Genomic DNA, 7,347 nt, shown 5'->3' on the forward strand with positions numbered 1-7,347 from the left:
TACAAAGGGAGACAAACAGCCGATAGAAAAAAAAGCAGTCCAACCCCACGTAGTTGAGTCTCAGCCTCACCAAAGGTTGAGACCAAGACGCCTCATTAGCAAACCCGTACGTTTCATTAAACGGGGAGTACTGTGGTGCTTCCAGCATCACAACGAAACATTTATTTTATAATTATAATTCATCTTCTTTGGCCACTGTAAGAACTAGTTTTACTTCTCATTTAATATTCACTCCGTTACAATTTAATAAACGATGGTGAGAGCGCTCTGTCTTTACTTATTGCTTTTGCTTTTCATCGTCGTCATTCGTTGAAAAACATGACGTGACTTAGTAAAAAGAAAACGCAAAGCAGTCAGTCCAGTTAGTTCAGTTCTCAACGGACCAGCATTAAAACATATTCTTTTATTTGCGACAAGCAAACACCAAATACCTTTAATTTGATACCCATATCGTACAAACTCATTCTAGAGTCAATCCTGGTCCACCTTTATGGCGATATTTCGAAAAGGCGAACACCTATAGAACGAAGGCCCACCCCTTTTAAAAATACTCATTAACACCTTTCATTTGATACCCATATCGTACAAACAAAGTCTAGAGTCACCCCTGGTCCAGAAAGGCCCACTCCCTCTTAAAATACTCATTAACACCTTTCATTTGGTACCCATATCGTACACACCCATTCTAGAGTCACACCTGGTCCATCTTTATGGCGATATCTCGAAAAGGCGTCCACCTATAGAACTAAGGCCCACTCCCTCTTAAAATACTCATTAACTCCTTTCGTTTGATACCCATATTGCACAAACGAATTCTAGAGTCACCCCTGGCCCACCTTTATGGCGATATCTCGAAACGGCGTCCACCTATAGAACTAAGGCCCACTCCCTTTTAAAATACTCATTAACACCTTTCGTTTGATGCCCCTTTTGTGCAAACAAATTCTAGGGTCACCCCTGGTCCACCTTTATGGCGATATCTCGAAACGGTGTCCACCTATGGAACTAAGGATTACTCCCTTTTAAAATGCTCATTAACATCTTTCATTTGATACCCATATCGTACAAACGCATTCTAGAGTCACCCCTGGTCCATCCACGCCCTTTTAAAATACTCATTAATACCTTTCATTTGATACCCATATCGTACAAACGCATTCTAGAGTCAACCCTGATCCACCTTTATGGCTATATCCCTAAATGGCCTCCACCTATAGAACTATGGCCCACTCCCTCATAAAATACTCTTTAATGCCTTTCATTTGATACGCATGTCATATAAACACATTCCAGGGTTTCCCTCGGTTCATTTTTCTACATGGTTATTTTCCCTTATGTTGTCACCATAGCTCTCAACTGAGTATGTAATGTTCGGTTACACCCGAACTTAACCTTCCTTACTTGTTGTTTGATGTTTTTATTGTCCCCCCAGGCACAGGCAAAAAATCATTATAAATATTCGTTGATTTTGAAATTCGGCTTAAAATTTGCACATGGAACAACTAAAGACTTTCCTGAATTAAAAAAATATCTTAATACCTCTAAATCGCTGGTCCCCTGAGTAATTCCGTGCCCGGGGGAATCCCCATCTCCCCCTCTCGACGGGCCTGCTAGAAGAGCACCAGTTTTGAACATGAGATTTTCCCTACAGGGAACAAAGAATCTACTTACATTTATGCATAGCTATTTAATTTATCGGCGTATTAATAATAAAGGATTCCAGGTTCGATTCGCGCTCGAGGCTTATAACCAGAGCTACTCAACCCCTATGTACTTAATGCACTTTTGCTTTTGTTTTGCCCTGCATCACAGGCGCAGATACTTCAAATAAAAAAATCAAAGCTCTCCTATATGCCCTCATATAAAAATAAAATTTATATGGAAGTTTTAGATTTAAATATGTAAGTGCAAAGCATGGGCAATTTCATATGATGAACGAGCAGTTGGGTACAAAAAAAAAGTTTACACTAACAAGTTGACAACCAGAAATTATTCAAAAATATTATGGCATTGGTTAAGTAAATTATAATTACTTCAGCCATTTAAGGTTTTGACCTCGCAATTTTTTTAATTGCTCTTGAGTATTTTGATGATATAGCGATTTACCAAATACCTTAAGCAATTGGGGGCAATCCCAATACGTACAAATAGACAACATTGGTTAAATCTTTGTAGTTCTATAAATAGAACAAAAACAAACATACCAGTTTCTATGAATTCGCCAACAACAAGCATGACTTTAACGCATGATTACATACGAAGTACGTTCTGTGCAAAATAATGAAATATGCTAGGAAGGCCATTGGGATAAAGTTTACAACAACTAAGGCATGACGTGGCTGAATAAGTTTGTAACATTTCAACCATCGTAGGAGTGCGGGTTTAAATTCCACTCCCGGGAGAAAAGGCTTTGAAAAGATTTACTACGTATAATAGAAACAGCTATCGCTTTGTTCGTCCTGATGTCACATTGTTTAAATTTTTTCCCAATTATTAAATACTTTAAGCAATCGCTTGAGCTTTTTTAACTTTTAGAAATTTTATTTTTATATCTTAAATACAAAAAAATTTTAGTGCATATATACGAAAGTTAACCGATATCGCACCATCGATTTTTCGATAGGATTTGGGCTCAGGAAAAATAGTTCCACTACGCATACCCAAAAAATAATTTTCGATATATTTTTTGGGTTTTGAGGAGTGTTGTGTCGAAAAATTTACCCTTTCGCCATTTTGTTTTTCGCGGGCTCGAAAATTATTTTTTGGGGTATGCGCACTGAAACTTTTTTTCCTGTGCCAAATCCTATCGAAAAATCGATAGCGCAATATCTGTTAATAAATCGACCCAGTCTAGTGCATATACAATTTTGTACGTGTAATTCGCACTTCAATATACATAAAAAAATTTCAGGAGCACTGCCTATAACAATAACTTTTATGATAATTATTGTTTTTTTTTTTTGTTTTTTTTTTTTGTTGTAATTTATTTAATTTCTAAATTTAATAAATTTTTAATTCGCTATTTCTCCGTAATTATTTGAAGGCGTTATGCAATATTCGGTATATATGTAGTAAGATATAGAATGAGAAGGAATGGAGATAAAGGCAATAGGAACAGATAGAGATAAGAAGGATAAATGGAAGAAAAAATAGTAAAGTTGAAGTCTGTTCGATGATAAATAGAATGAGGGAAAGAAGGGAAGTTCACTTTTCAAATACAAGGCAGGACAACGTCTACTGCTAACGTACCCAGCAATAAAAAAGGAAACTAAAAATTATTAACATCATACATATATATCAATTAAGCAAATAAGGTAAAATAAAGTCTTATATTTTCGTTAATTTTGAATCATACAATATTTGAGCTTCTAAAAACACATATTCTGAAATTAGTATTGAGCAAGTAAAACAAAAAATCCCAAAATCATATCAAATGAAACAACAAATCTATTAATATATTCATTTTATTGTGTTCTGTTGATAAGTGCATTTCAGTTGGGAGTTCATACATATATACATAGCAAATGCATAGAGACGTCAATGTTTGGGATGTTCGAATTTACTCATAAATCTCTCATCACTTGGCAAACTTGGCACTCTGTAGGCTTGATGAATGTGAGTGTAGGTAAAGAGAACGAATGAATATGTGGAATGTAATCTTAAACTTATTTATTCTACTAGAACTTATGTTTGGATGTCCAGTTCTCATACATTCTTGTTCTGAAAAAAGTCACTAAAGTGATTGCGTTTTGGACATTTCTTAGGGCAACTAAAATTATTATCGATTGTGAGCACATACATATATCCTTATCCTGAAGCGACCACAGCTCAAAGCACGCTTCCCCAGAACTACTGCTGATTTCCTTATGGCTAGAATTTCCACCTGAAAGATACCGCGCTGATCTGGCGACCTGAATGATCTACTTAATTCTGAATCAAATCCTTCTGTGGCCAAAATCTTCGGGGAGTGTCTCTATCGTTAATACAACAACAATGAGATTAAGAGTTTGTATACTGAAGAGCGCCTCTGCCAAAGCAAAAATAGCACTATCTATTTATAACTAGATTACTATCTGGCTGATAGCATCTTTTTTCAGTAAAGTTCTGTCAACGCACTAAATATCTAATGTAAATGTAATTTTGAAAATAGTTAAAAACGTGAGGAAAAAAAATATGAAAGTTTTTTTCAATTATGTATATTCACCGTTTTCAAATTTTTATTGCCTAAATTCAGCATCCACAATTTATCCTTATCAGCATATGGCTTATCAACAGGCTCATAACTGCGAACATGTGTCCACGTGTAAGCTAAACAGGAAGCATGAGGAATTCGGCATGAACACCTACAAAACAAAACGAAAACATCTGCACTGTTTAGGTGAAAAATATTGAGCTGAGGAGAGAGAGAGAGAAACTCATTATTATTGGCAACCCTCACAAATACTACGCTCTCAATTCTTTTATGTTACTCATACGCCATGTCGTAGAATGACAATGCTTTCACTTGGAAGCGAGCATATTTTCGAAATTTACAATGAAACTTTCGAACACGAAGATGTTTGCCTTTCGTTACTGTGGCAGTAGTTAGACAAATGTGAAGTTCGTGAAAAACGAAGCAAAGTTTGTTATTGTTATTATATTGCTCACGGTATTGTAATCGTTGCGGTATTCGCGCGCTACAAACGAGCTAAAACTAGTTTTCCACCAATGGACTCAATTCAGTCTTGTATCGATATTAGCATTGGACGGGAACGTTTACTGCGAGTAAACTAAAATAGCGGTTACATTAACGGACGCGCTAAATACGGATTTTCGAGCAAAATTTATGGGAAATAATGAATTGAAAGAAGTGTTGTGATGAGTAGAAATTAAGAAAAAAATATAAAAAAATGTTGCAGTTTATGTTAGATGAGTGATTTACTTCATACAATGAAAAATGTCGTAATGCAATAAGCAAAAAGTGCTTTGTTGTAATGTAATAAAAAAAATTTCAAAAATTAATTAAATTTAAGCAAAAATAGAGAAGCATTTAAATTAATTACTTACTTACTTACTTAATTGGCGCTTAACCATCTAAACAGTTATGGCCGTCCAACAATTTAAATTAATTGCCAAATCTTTTATGTGTTAAAACAATTAGTGAAATGTGACAGATTTGCTTAAATTATCTGCTTCAGCAGGATACGGTTTATTTAAAGCATATTGTCAAATAAAGTTTAAAAACAGCAAAAACCCCAAATTAAAAACAACCATGCAACCATTAAAACTCAAACAAGTTTAAAAGTGGTTACAAAATCATAAACAGATTTTGTAGTTGAGGAAATCTTTAACAAATAATTAAAAAAAAACTCTGTAAGCAAATCAAAAATCTAATATTTTTATTGAAAAAAAAAAAAAAAAAATCAAATTAACTTACTAATTCCACTTCTGCAAAAGTCATAAATTTTGTGCCGGCATTCTTATTTGCTTACACAAGGACATTGAAGTACGAGTTGTTCGCCGAAATTTTGTGTGCGCTTCCGCCATCATTTGTGCATTTCCGGCTTGGCGGGCAAGCGTGCGTGCCCATACATTACGACGTTTTGCTGAGGAAATATTAGTGGATGTGTGTAAACAATTTGCTAATATTTACATAGTTATGGAATTTAAAAATTCCTTTTTTTCATTAAATTTTGGTACAACTGCTGGGAGATATATGTTTTGAAAAATTATTGTAATTGAGAAAAAAAGTGAAGAAATTTAAATTTTTTGATTTATTTACAGTGATGTTATATGAAACAGCGCCAGGTACTTTCAAACGTACTAATGTGTTAAATTTTCAAAAATATCTAAAATCACAACAATCAGTTGTATGATATGTATATTAATAAACGGCCGATCTTAACAACAACAATGTATGCCTAATATGCAAACATTCTGTCAAAAATTGTACTGCTATTGTAGCCACACTCTTGGCCATATTTAGCGAATCTCTAAATTCTGGTGTCTTTTCGGGTTCCTGGAAACTTTCATATATTTCCCCAATTTTCAAAATTGGTAAAAGGAATGGCGTTTCTAACTATAGGCCATTGTCTAAGCTAGTATCTATTATTTCTAATTTTTTCGAAGGAAATATTGAGGATAAAATGTATTTTGTTGCAAAAAATGTTTACTTCCAAACCAGCATTGTTTCGTTGTAGGGAGGTTTACCCTCACAAACTTAGCTTTGTTTAGTTTAATATTGCATTGACGCGTTCTCTTCAAGCCATGAAGCAGATTGCATTTATACCGACCCCTCTTAGGCGTTCGACAAGCTACCTCAGTGGTTTTGACTCTGTATTTATGTTCTTTGCATGCACTATAAATGTTGAAAATTTTCTGGAGGTACTCCTACCTCAATTAAGGCTTTACCATTTACTTAGGCAACAATTTATTTCAGAAAAGAAAACGATATTAGTCTAGGCGGTGTCACGCCTTCTTTTAAAAATTTAAACCAGTTTCTATTTTTCGTCATAAAGTCTACCAACATATCAAGTTTTATCAATTCATCGGTATTTGGTAATGAATAATAGAATTTTTTCTATTTTTCAAATTTTAATTAGGATTTTTTTTAAGTGGGCATGGTCGCCAACGAATTTTAATAATTTTCAGATAGTATGATAATAATGACAACCTTCTTGCCAAAAGTCAACATGATATCTCCAACTTAAGATTTATCATCAGTTTTGGAATATGAGCGGTCCACACCCATTTTCTAAAAGTTTTTCAAATTTCTAATTTTTATCATAAAGTTAACTCACGTTACATCAGCTTTCCAGTTGTTGGTAAGGAATTATCGCATTTTTTGACATGGAAAAAGTTGGCGTGCTTATCTTGCGATTTCGCCCATTTCGGATATCTCAATTTTTACTAAGTTACACTACATCACAACTTCCAGTTTTTTGTCTGCACCAGAGACACCATTATGAAATTCCTATGTAAAATCGCCCCCTGTTTCCGAAAATCAAGGTTTCTTTTAATTTTATGGTAACATTTTTGAAATATTTACGAACAACGGTTTTTTTCAAAAAAAAAAAAAAAAGTAAAATTGGGTCCACTTAATCATATATATTCCAAGAACGAATTGATCAATTCGAAAACGGTTCGAAGCTTTTAAAAGTTATTAAAGTTTGCCATAATCTGCTGTTGTGTATACAACACTTTTTGCTAGGCCTTGCAGATTCAAAGATAACGAACAATCATTACGGATTTTTCCTATTTTTTTGTAAAAATATAAACAAATTTGTACTTTGCGGGGTAGGATCTCGAAAACTTTTTTATTTTTTGGCAGATTTTTTTCTCTCTAAGCTCTGTTTTATTACAAAAAAA

Source organism: Eurosta solidaginis, chromosome 2 (genome assembly GCF_040869045.1).
Source record: "Eurosta solidaginis isolate ZX-2024a chromosome 2, ASM4086904v1, whole genome shotgun sequence".
Classification (NCBI taxonomy): Eukaryota; Metazoa; Arthropoda; class Insecta; order Diptera; family Tephritidae; genus Eurosta; species Eurosta solidaginis.